Source organism: Grammomys surdaster, unplaced genomic scaffold, assembly GCF_004785775.1.
Source record: "Grammomys surdaster isolate TR1022 unplaced genomic scaffold, NIH_TR_1.0 126313, whole genome shotgun sequence".
NCBI classification, from domain to species: domain Eukaryota; kingdom Metazoa; phylum Chordata; class Mammalia; order Rodentia; family Muridae; genus Grammomys; species Grammomys surdaster.
The window spans coordinates 3,929,320-3,941,802 of NW_021621113.1; positions in this window are offsets into that span (position 1 = coordinate 3,929,320).

Genomic DNA, 12,483 nt, shown 5'->3' on the forward strand with positions numbered 1-12,483 from the left:
GTGTGTGTGTGTGTGTGTGTGTAGGAGCTGGATCTGATCAGTATGTGCTGTATGTACGGAGGAACCCCATGGCTATGTAAAGTTAATGCATGTTAATAAAAATGAACTAAGGAAAACAGAAACGAGTAAGCATAAGGCAGGGGAGGTGGCTCTTGTGTGAGCATGGGGACCCAGTTTAATCTCCAGGACCTGTGTGAAATTGGTGCCAAGTTCTTGTCACCTCACCCTGGGGCGGAGGGAGGTGGAGAAGAGAGGCTCCCTGTGGTCACTGGCCAGCCAGCCTAGCTGATCCAGCAAGCTCCGGGTCCCACTGAGAGATCCTGTCTCAAAAAAACCAAATGGATGGCTCCTGAGAGGGATGCCTGAGGCTGACCTCTGACCCCCAAAACAAACAAACAAACAAACAAACAAACAAACAAGCAAACAAAATCAACCACCAAAAATTCTTCCCAAAACAATGAATCAACTATCCAACCAACCAACCAACCAACCAACCAACCAACCAACCAACCAAAACCAAAACGCTGACTTGGTTTTTTCCTGACTTTCTCAAAGTGCCCAAATCTTGTAGAAGCTTATCCCGGAGAGTGGGCCCCTCCTCCGGCTGTCCTCAGCAGAACCCCTAGCTCAGCACAGCTCCAGGATTTTAGTGGGCAGATTAACACAGCATCCCGCCCTTCCCAGCAGCCCCAGGGGCTGGATCCAGCTAGCTGCAGGAGGTTGAAGGACAGCCATACAAAACCCAAGGGGGACTTGAGGCTCAGGTGCCTGGGGAAGGAGGGAGACTTCTGCCTGCTGAGCGCAGGGTGTAGACAGAGAGGTGGGTGCACATATAGGTAGGTGTGTGTTCAAAGTCCACTGCTTTGTCTGTTACTAAGTGCTTCTCAGTGGGATCCGTCTTAGCTCCCCAGAGCTTCACATTTTCCTCAGTCACCTTAGAGCTTCTTCTCTGTTTAAAAATTTAAAAAGTGTTTTTTCTTTTTTATATTCAAAGTATTTATTTTATGTGCTTAGGTACTTTGTATGTTTTTCTGAGCACCATGGATATGCAGTACCCATAGAGGCCGGAAGAGGGGATCGGATCTCCTGGAACTGGAGTTACAGATGGTTTTGAGCTGCTATGTGGGTGCTGGGAATGGAACCTAGGTTCTCTGGAAGAGCGACAGGTGCTCTTAATCATTGAACCATCTCTTCAGGCCCTTCAGAAGGTATTTTTGTGTATGAAATAAAAAAATGTTGAGGATTTAGGACATCTATAGACAAGCAAGCAGAGATGACTACATATTTATCATTATTTGACTACAAGCTCATCACTGTGATGATTAAGGGTAATTGTCAACCTGACAAAATCTAGAATCACCTGAGAAAAGGGCTTTAGAGATCCATATTATCTTGACTGGGGTGAGGTGGGAAGACCAGCCCACTGTGGGAGGTACCATTCCCTGGCTAGGAGGGGAACTGCATGAATGTTGAGAGGGAGCTGAGCACCGGTGTATCCTTTGAACTCTTATAACTGCAGTGGACCCCATGATGCCAGCTGCTTCAGCCCCGACACCACTCTCCACCCCCCACCCCCGTCCCATGCCGTAACTTCCTTGCCATGGTGGACCGAGCCTTGAACTGTAACCTAAAACATCTGCCCTCTCCATGAGTAGTTGCCTTTGTCAGTGTGTTTTGTCCTAGTAACAGGAAAAGAAAACTAAGACAGTCATGGTGATTATCTGGGGCTTATCTCCTTGCCTATCTTGTCTGTGGTGATATCTTGGCTGTGTGCATAGTAGATGCTCAGCTTGTAGGGTGGAACCTCCAGACTCCACTGCCAGCAGTCTGGGGTCTCCCCTGTACAATTGCACAGAACCCCCAAGGTGGCCCTTCTCCCTGGGGACTCTTGAGTAAAGAGTAATTTTGTGGGTTCTCAATCTCTTTCCACCTTCATCCCTGATCTATTTCGTTATTGACTTCGGCGGCTTAATGCGCTGGCTTGCCTCTGGGAGAGCCGGTGACAAAATGACAGGGCGCCAAGGTCTCAGCGCCCTCTGCTCTGGCTTTTATCTGCCTGATTTCATGCGACTGGAGCCCTGGCTGCCACTCAGCTGGAGAAATGTCAAAATGATATTAAATCACAGAGTGCAGGCAAGAGACAGGAGAATGCTTGTTGCCCACCTTCCTTCGGTCCCCCTGGTCCCGAGCCCTTGGCAGGGAGGGGTGTGTGTGTTTGGAGAGTCTGTTTCATTTTATCTGTGTTCCTTTACAATCACAGTGTTAGAATTGCAGGCAGTGTTGTCAGGGTGGAGCTGGCAGCCGTCATGTGCTCTCAGAGGCTGCAGCCAGGGACAGCCCAGACGTGCACGCCAACACAGTGCCAGGGGAGAGCCTGGCAGGATGGGTCCATCACGGGCGCAGTGAGGTTGGCTGGTCTCTTTTAGATTTTCAGATTATTTTTGCAGTGCTTGGGATGCAAACCGAGGCCTCACGCATCCCAGACAACTGCTGCACCATTGAGCTACAATCCCAGGCCCTTATTAGATTTTTAAAAAATGAGATAGTGGGAGGGGCCTGACGGCACAGGTCTATAATCTCATCTAGTTGGGAGGCTGAGGCAGGAGGATTGTAAGTTCAAGGCCAGCTTGGGGAAGTTTGTAAAACCTTGCTACTCAAAGGCTTGGAGATGTAGCTCATGGATAGAGTATGTGACAGTCATAGGTGAGGTTCTCAGGTTCGAAGCTTCACACACACACACACACACACACACACGCAGTGATCTAAGCTCACTGTCAAAATCAACCAATAAAGAAGTATGTAAGATTTTTAAATGTCTTCCTCCTCCAACCTGAGGTGAGGTTTCTCACTGAGTCTGGAGCTCAGTGACCCCCAGGGGTTCTCCTACCTCAGCCTCCCCAGCACAGGTGTATCTGCCATCTTTGACTTTTCAAGTGGATGCTCGGGATTTGAACTCAGGTCCTCATATTTGAGTGGTAAGTGCTTTGCCAAAACTAAGCCATCTCCCCAGGTCCCTGCTGGTGTCCTTTTAAAGACTAGGTAAAGGAGTGAGAGTATTGGTGTGCTCCTCGAGGCCACTGGATTCAGTGTAAGGACTGAACCCTGGTCTTTGCATCCCAGACTCTTGCTCTGTCTCCACAGAAGTTTGGAAGGTATCCCCCCACCCCCAGGTGTAGAATAACTTGTCTTCCTTTTTAAAACCACAGCATGTACTCCCAGCATCGTTTTGCAGCTTTTGAGAACATTTTCCCACTTGGATCTGTCCCATTTCCCTCAGCAGCTGCCAGGCAGCCTTTTGTTAAAGGCACTGGGGCTTGTTGAGCGGGTTCCTTTCAGGTGGTCGGCTGGGCTGTTGGGGAGTTCTCCTGCTATTCTTGGCAAGGCTGCCGTGCACCCCACCCACCCCTCGGCTCTTTTCCAATTATGCGAGTGCTATGTGTATCTAATCTCTTTGTTTCAGAGTGAAACAATTTAGACCAAGAAAAAATAATCCAAGTTCCCTGGCCTGGCTCCCCCACATCTGAATCCCATCCACCTAACTGCTGCTTTCAGGGCAGTGAGAGGTCCTCATGGACCATTTCCATGCCTCTCCATACACACAGACAGACACATGCATTTTTAATGGATGTTTTACAAAACATAAAGCTATCATGCAATATGCATGTTTGTGCCTCTCACTCTACCCCGTCGGCAGCAACTCAGACACCTCTCCCTGTCAGTACACATGGAACACGGACCGCATTAGAAAACAAAACATGGCCTTACACCAGGTTTCCTGGCCCAGCATATCTTTTTCTTTTAATCACTTCCCTACTGACAGATATTTAGATTCCTTCAATTTTTCCTCCCTATAAAAGTTCTAGGGCTGGGGAGATGCCTCAGTGGATACGAGTAAGACATGAGGACCTCCAATCACACATGAGACCGTGTTGGATCTGTAGCAACCCCGTAAAAAGCTGGGTGTGGCCCACACTGTGTGGGGTGGATGCAGGAGGGTCAGTCACCAGGGTTTGCTTACAGCCAGCCTAACGCTAGGATCCTTGAGAGACTCAAGGGAATAGGGGAGGAAACATTTGGCATTCTCCTCTGGCCTCCAATCACACATATACGCCTACACATATGTTGGCACACACACACACACACAAACATTTACATGCAAACACACACTCACATACTCACAGATACCCACACAAAACCATATACCTACAGAAATACCCACATTCTCACACTCACCCCACATACACACACTGACACAACCCACCCACACTCTCCCACACATATGTGCATCTGAATAGAGACACAGACATACACACTAACACACACTGATGGGCACACAGTCACATACACGCACTTACATATACACACGTACGATCACATACAGACACACATACTCATACATTCATACCTACACACATGCTCACACACATCCACACACAATCACACACACATCTATACACATATCTACCGACACTCACACATATCTATACACACATGCACATACACTCACACACGCTCATCTAATCACACCTATACATTTACTTACATGGTTGTCTTCACACACATTCTCTCTTTTATACACACACACACACACACACCTGCGAGTCCTGGGTGAGTCTTCTGCATGCCTGTGTGTGTACATGGAACTTTCCTCTGCCATCTCTACCCAGAAGACATTGTTTTGCTACACTGCATCTTGTTTGAGGCCACAGGAAGCCGAGGACCAGGGCTGTGGCCCCAGATGGCTGACAGCTTCAGGAGCTAGGCCGCAGGAGGGCAGAAGATCTTTGCTTTGTCTAAATGACCACTCTCCATGGTCTTGTTCTTGGCCAGCTTCTTGTGACACTGCAACTCCAGGCACCAGTTTCCTGACTGTGCAGCCATTTTGGTGGAATTGTCAGCAGAGCCTGAGGCGCACCCCACTGTGCACCCTCCACCCCTTTCCTCTTCTTTTTGTGCCAACTGGTGTTTTGAATTGGCCCAGTCTGGGGAAGAGGTGGAAGAAACTGTTCAAAGTCCTGTTATTGCTTGGATCTGAAATATTCCCCTAGGCCTACAGTTGATGGCACTATTTTGGAAGGTTGTGGAAAGGTCAGGGATCAGGGCCTAGCTGGAGGAAGTAGGCCGCAGGGGGCATGTGTTTGAAGGTAACACCGGGTCCACCCCATACTCGATTTCTCTTTACTTTCTGTCTTCTGTGAGGTGAACAGCTTCCAACCTCACAGCATCTGCTTCCTGTCTGCTGTGAGGTGACTAGCCTTTTACCTCACATGCTGTCCTTGCCATGCCACACCAGTGTAGCTGAAGGGTGTGGGCTGAAACTTGTGAGACTGTGTGCCCAGGGAGATCCTCCTTCCTTTAAGGCATTTCTGTCAGGTGTATGTTCACAGTAACGGATATAACCACCATCAGGCCCACTGTGCCGGTGGGTAAGAAGGCATCTGCCAGCAGGACTTGAAGTCTGGCAGGGGACATACCTGTGCCAGCTGTCCAGGGTTGTGACAAAGGTAAGCACGTGGTGTAACAGAAGCACATATGAGGGCTTCTGACAGTGTCAGGGTGATCACAGTGGGCGGGGCTTACAGAAGAAGGCAGCTCCTTGCATCGGCTCTGGATCACGTGGTCTTACTTTTGACTCTGATGGCTAGCTCTCTCTTTAGCTGGTAATGGTACATACAACCTTGCCATTTAATCAGTCGGTCGAACACAGTTCCTCAAATCCCCGCTGCTAAACCTCTTCGGTGATAGACATGTGATAGACATGTGACCTAGGGATTGGCCAATCAGAGGATGGCTTCCTCTTAGGCCGGGCCAATCCAAGCCTTCCCTGGGGTTTTCATCAGGAGACACGGGAGAAACATTCCTTTTGTACCGGACTTGAGGAGTCAATTCAGATGCTTGTCTGTGTGAGAGCATGTGTGTGTGTGTGTGTATGTATGTGTCTCTTTGTGTGTGTTTGCACATGTGTGCTAAGGTTTTGCTTCTTGGGAGTGAGGAGTGATTGCATTTTTACTGTTTTACTACTAAAAGGAATTTAGTAGTTCCTTTGAATCAGTGCAGTCAGTGATGTGATTGGTCTGAAACGGGTGAGTGGGTGGGGCCTGGGAAGACTGAAGAAAGCATTGCCTACTTTTTCCAAAGGTCTCATCGTCTCACAATTGAAAAGCTTGCAATAAAGACCTCCACAGTCAGAGGCATCAGCATCCAGCACAGACTTGACCTTTTGCAAGAGATTGTCAGAGCTAGGTTGTAGCTCAGCATCCAGGAGTCCAAAGCCTGCCTGGCTAAGGTGGTCTGGTCGGACATATTGATGGCCCTTTGTCTGGCAGTACACGGAGTCTCTTCATCAAGCACTGAAGGTCGTCTGATCTTCTCTTGTCCGTTTCCACCTCTCCTTTTGTGCTAGGGGTTATGGATACTAAGACTATGACTTGACAGCTTGCTTAGGTGCCCTGGGCTTCGGGTTCCTGGTATGGCTAAGAGGAAGCAAGAAGAGATAGCTGGCCACATGTCCGTCTTCCTGTGTCTCATAGAGACAGAGCAGGAACAGGTCTGTGCCCATCCAGTCTGGACCTGCCAATGTTGATGGATAGACAGGATCAGGTCCTGCGTCTGTGTGCCTTCAGGAACCCCAGAACAGGGAATCCACACAGCCAGGATGTCCCTGAGGAGAGACAGGTATAAGACAGCCAGAGCACATGGGAAGGCAGAGCTGGGAGACAACGCCATCAACCATGTTTGTGTCTTTGTCAAATGCAACCTGTTTGATGGACCGATTTCACATCTATATTTTGTGTTGTTTAAATGAGGCACAGACTCATTAAAAGGTCCCACATGCTTCTTTTCAAAACTTTTACAGACAAATATTTTTACCACTATACTATACTCTTAGAATAGCCCACGCACAAGATAAAAATAAAAGAGAGCGAGAGAGAGAACAATTTAATTGGTGGACCATCCAGCGTATTCTGCAGGCAGTGAAAACATTGTTTACAGTTATCCTAGATGGAAAATGCTTAATGCTATAATACGAAGTTTATAAAAGACCCCTGGGATGCTAAATTATACATACAGATCAATAATGACTATGCCGCAAGAGCTGATAGAAAAAAAACGGAAGGAAATGGGGCCAAATGTTAAGCATGCACCTCTGGGGTGGAGAGCGGCTCTTACAAACAGCCTAGAAGGCACTTCCTTCTCATTTGTTAGCGGGCTGAGCTGATTTAATTTCAAGCCAAAAACCATTGTTCTTACCGTTTTTCTGCTTCGTAGGAGCTGCCAAACATCTCAGAGGAACTGTCCCATGCTCTCTGGTGGGACATGTCCTGTGTAGAGTCAGCGGCTGGGATTTTTAGACTCTGGGGTCTTTTCTTTCTATCCTGTCTCTCTGCTTTCTTTCCTCCCTCCTGTCTGTCTGGGTGATGTCTCTCTGGAGGCCCGTGTCTCTCTGTTGTGTGCTGATCTGGGTCGTATTAGCTCCAACTTCCCGACTTCCTGCTGCTCAAAGCTCAGGGGAAGTCAGAGCTTTAAGCCCATCCATCAAATCTCCTTGCTGAAGACAAGCAGAGGCTCAGAGAGAGAAATGCCTTGCCTATGGTTGCACAGCCAGGAAGCAGGGGGTGTCAGGATTTGAACCCAAGTCTATGAGATCCCAAGGCTGGTCTCACAGTGCTGCTGCTTGGGACCCTGTTCTCCTTCCGCAGTTTGCACCCAGTGCCCATCTGTAGCAGTGCATTTCGGCTTCACCTGGAGGCTGTGGCTGTCCTATCTTTTCAATAGAGCCCACAGGCACAGGTAACTGCTGTTTCTTCTCATAACCTGGAAAGTACAGAGGTAGGCCTTGAATCATGTTATACATACCTGTGGGGCTCTTCCTCTTTGTGAGGTACTAGGGCGCAGTAGAAAGTGGACATTACATCTCTCCTCTCTGGCTCTAGGTCCCCGGGGTCTCTTGACAGACTTGTCTCTATTTTCACATCCTAGAAGCCTTCTTCCTCTCTATGGGGGCAGGAACTTTTCTTTGCTCTATACTGTCCATCCAGAGCCTAGAGCAACTCCTGGAATTCAGTGGGCACCTGGCAAATGTGTGTTGAATGAAGAAGTGAGTGAATGAATGAACGTTTGTCTGAAGTTGTAGCCCGTGTCACTTGTGCCCTTTTGCATTCAGAACTATGTCCTTCTTGGAGATTGACCTTGGCCTGTGCTTAACTAGGTGTGTCAAGAGCCTGCCGGATGCCCCTCCAGGACCCGGGCTCTAGGCTTCCCTCTCCTTCCCTTTCCTCTCTTGCCTTTATTTCCTGTCTATGCACTGAGGGTCCTCTATAGTGGTTTCCAAAGCATCCCAGCATCCTGCCTGGTCATTCACTCAACAGAGGAACAATGCAGTAGTCCTGGGACTCCCTGTGGAGGGTGGCTCTAGGAGGAGAAGGACAGCATTGGAAGGCCTGGCATGTCACTTCACTGCACGTGACCACGTACTCCAGCAACTGTTCATAGCTTCCCAAATTCCCTCCTCTAACACCCCCATCACTGGAACTAATTTACTGGCACCTGCTTGGGCTGGGAGACTACCTGCATAGACTTACTCAGCTAGGCCTCTGAGAGAGGTGTGGAATAGGCAAACACCTCTCTTCCCAGGGAGAGGATTGGGGGTTCTTCTGCAGCTCCTCTGAGCTCCAGGGGCCCAGCCTCTGGCTCAGCAGTGGTGCGGGGGCCTAGGGTATGGACATCATGACAGATCGGCCTTGGCTGTCAGCTCTGATTCTCACAGGGTGACCTCAGGTGAGTTGTCTGCTCCAAGTGTCTCAAGTTCTGTGTCTGCAGAACATGGATGTCCAGCTGTCCTCCCTCTTCCTGCCACATGTCCCCTCCCTGTCCACACACAGCGGAGCCTGCTAGCTCTCCAGGGTTCTCCTCTCTGTTCAGGTTCTACCATCTCTCCTCTGTTCCCTCTGGATCTCCTGTCCATGGCTAAAGCTGGAACAGCCATGCCCTCTGCAAACCAATGAGCCAGTGAGACTGAAGGGCTAAAGTGAGAGCCACTCTGGCAGCTGAAAATATGACCCAACCCACAGCAATGACCGTGGCGAGAGCTTTCAGCCCGCAGGCAGGGCTGGCGAGGAGGGGAGGAGCAGCGTTTGGGAATCTCCGGTTCCTGATGCCTCTGCACGGTCAGCTATTACTAAGAACACTCCTTTGGTAGGTGTTAGCCAGAGTGAGCCTAGCTTTTGACCCTTTCTCCAAAATCCAGGTCCTTTCTTAACATGTGACAGGCTAACATCATGCCAGTCCGGCTTGGGAAAGCATCACGAGGCACTGGAGGGGAAGACTCCTCCTCCCACACATCTGATTCCCGTGCAAGGACCTGCGAGCCTGGACCCTCTCAGGACAGGCACACACTATCCCTTGGGTCTCATTAGGACCTCCACATTCTTTAGCTAAACAGTAAATTTCTACTAATAAAATCCACCAGAGACGATGCTCAGAGGGAATGGCTTTGGTCTGGAGAAGAGAATGTAATCCTAGAGCGAGCTTGTAATGTGGAGGGAGGTGGGTCAGCAGATGTGGCCTTGAAACCGGATTCTGATTTGCCACACTGGGTAAAGTGCTATTCTCCTTCACCCATGTCCCCGTCTCCCTCAGACAGTGATGGCATCACCTACTTTGACACCTTGTGTAGAGCAGCTGAGGACAGGAGGACGAATTGCAGTGAAGTACTACTGAGCTTGTGAGGGGCTGTGGTTGGTGTGCCGGTTAGCCGGAACTGTCATCCTGATGCACTTAGAATCATCCAGGAAGAATCTCAGTGAAGGGCTGTCTATACTGGGTTGGCATGTGAGCATGTGTATTGTGAGTTGTCTCCAGCTGATTGATGTGGGAAGACCCAGTCCTCCGTGGGCAGCGCCATTCTCTAGGCAGGGGTCTTAATCCATGTAGGAGTGCAGAAATCTAGATATCAACCAGGCAAGCAAGGATGTATGCCTTTATTTCTCTCTGCTCTTGACTGTGCGTGTGATCTGAGCAACTGCTTCAAGCTCCTGCCACCGTGACTTCCTCCAAGTGACGGACCTTAATCTAAAACTGTCAGCTAAAATAAAGCCACTCTTCCCTAAGTTGCTTCTTGTCAGGATGTTTTATCACAGTAATAGGAATGAAACCAGGACAATTGGTATGATAAGGCTGGTGGTTTGGAGCCAAGCTCATTCACAGGAGAGATGAGCTGCCGCAGGGACAAAAGAGCTCCGTGTTTACTGGGAAACTCCCTCACCAGCTTGATCACACACTCATTCATTCATTGTTAGGTTCTTGCACTCATTCATTCCTTCTCTCATTCATTCATTCATTCATTGGATCATTTGTACATTCGTTAGTTGGTCTCTTCATTCATTGGCTGGCTCACTCAGTTGCTCATTCAATCTGTTATTGGCTCATCTACCCATTTATACGTTTGTTCACTTATTCATCCATTCATTGGTTCACTCATACGTCATCCATCCGTTCCCTCACTGGCTCACACATTCATCCATTGGCTCAAGAATTTATTCTCAAATATACATTATCTGTGAGTGGTCAAGCATCTGGCTGCGAAAACCTGGTCACAGCCTTCTACCGTGACAATCCCACTGTAGAGTGGATTGTAAGGGGAGTTCTGTACAAAAGAGAGAAGATGGGAGAGAAGAGAAATCTGGTATACCAGAAAAGTATCTGCTGCTCTTGTAAAGGCCCAGAGTGACACAGCAGGCAAGAGTCTCTGTGGAGGAGGGTGGAGCAGGGCCTCCTCTGCCTGCACTGAACCCTTATCCCTCAGTGAGGTAGGCAGGAATTCCTGGGCATGTGTTCTTCCTCTTCTCCTGGCCTGAGGACTTTGCCTAAGCTCTCAGCTCCCTGAAGCTATGAACTTAGAGGCCAGTTATTGAGCAGTGGCAGTCCTACTCAGGAGTGTCTCTGAATCCTGTATCAGAAAAGTGTGTCCTGAGCTCTGCTCCAGGAGACTTCTCTGTAACCCAAGTCCTCTTTTCCTGGGCCTGGCTGGTGAGTGTCTACCATGGGTGGCTGGGGGAGGCCAAGGCATCAGGGACAGTCGCTTCTTGGTCCCTTCATGACATCCTCCTGATATTAGCTCCCTGAACTGAGCCTCATGGTCCTTGCTGGTCCCCTGGCCCTGGATAGGGTTTGGAGTGATAGAGACTCCAGGATGGCATCTCTATTGGGGTCCTGCCAGCCCAGCACAAGCCTATACGACACCTTGGTTTATGAACTCTGGACCTAGGAAGAATTCAACACCTGGCTTCCCCACTGATTTGAGGGAAGGAGCTGGATTCACAGCTAAGACAGGTCTACAGCTTGGCTGTGTCTCTTCAAGAAGGCTATGAGTGGGATGGTAGCTATCAGTGTGACCTTTGACCCTGGAAGAAACAGTAATTAGGTTAAGAAGCACCCATCTTGGTAGGTTCCTCCCAGAGCCTGTGAAGAGCTAACCTCTGCTACTGATGCAGGTACAAGGCTCTGCTGATGCTGAAGATAGAGAAAAATAAGATCCTCCCCTCTTGTCTGCTCTTGGGTTTTGGGAGAGGGGACTGAAATCCCTGCAAGTGCCTGGAACCTCCCCAAACCAGAGCTGTCCAGTATGCCTCTCTGCAGGGCTTGCTGGCTCCTGCCCTGCAACTGTTCTCTCAGTAGCCTGTCAGCTTTTTCTGCCCAGTGGGGAGCAGGATAGGGTATATATGCCTGCAATGAAGCGCGAAACACTTTAGGGTCTGGCCCTGTGCAAAGGAGCAAGAGACAGAAACCCCAGAAATCACATTCATCCCATGTGCATCACTTGGAACACTAAGCAACCCCAAACCTGTGCCAGCCAGGGATAAGGAGTCACAGGCCCAGCTCTAGACTTAGGCTTAGCTGTGTCCCTCGAATCTCTGAATCCCATCTCCTTGGAGCCTCTGTGTCCATGTGAGCCTTGGTTTCCTGATCTGTGAAGCAGAGGCCATGCCCCATCCATGTTCCTGCATCGTTCACAGTTGCCTCAGCTCCAGTCTTGCTGCTAGGAAGCTGTGTTTCCTCGGGTCCAGTGACATCACTGTATCAGCTTGCTACTTAGAGCCGTATGTTGGGAGATGCTGTGGCCTAAATGTTTGCACCAGGACCACAGTTGAAGGAGATGCTGTGCGGAGTCTCTGGTGCTCAGTGCGTTCTTAGTAAATGTAGTTAATTGTTATTACAGCACTTAATGGTTTCTAAGGAGGGCAGTCTTAGTCACTGTTCTATTGCTGTGAAGAGATACCATGACCGAGGAAGCACTTCTGAGAGAAGGCATTTAACTGGGACAGGGTAGTTGTTTACACTTTTTGAAGTTTAGTCCATTATCATTGTGCTGGGGAACATGGTAACATGCAGGCAGGTGCTGAAACAGTAGCTGAGAGCTACATCTTGATTTGTAGGCAGAGAGAGAGAGAGAGAGAGAGAGAGAGAGAGAGAGAGAGAGAGAGA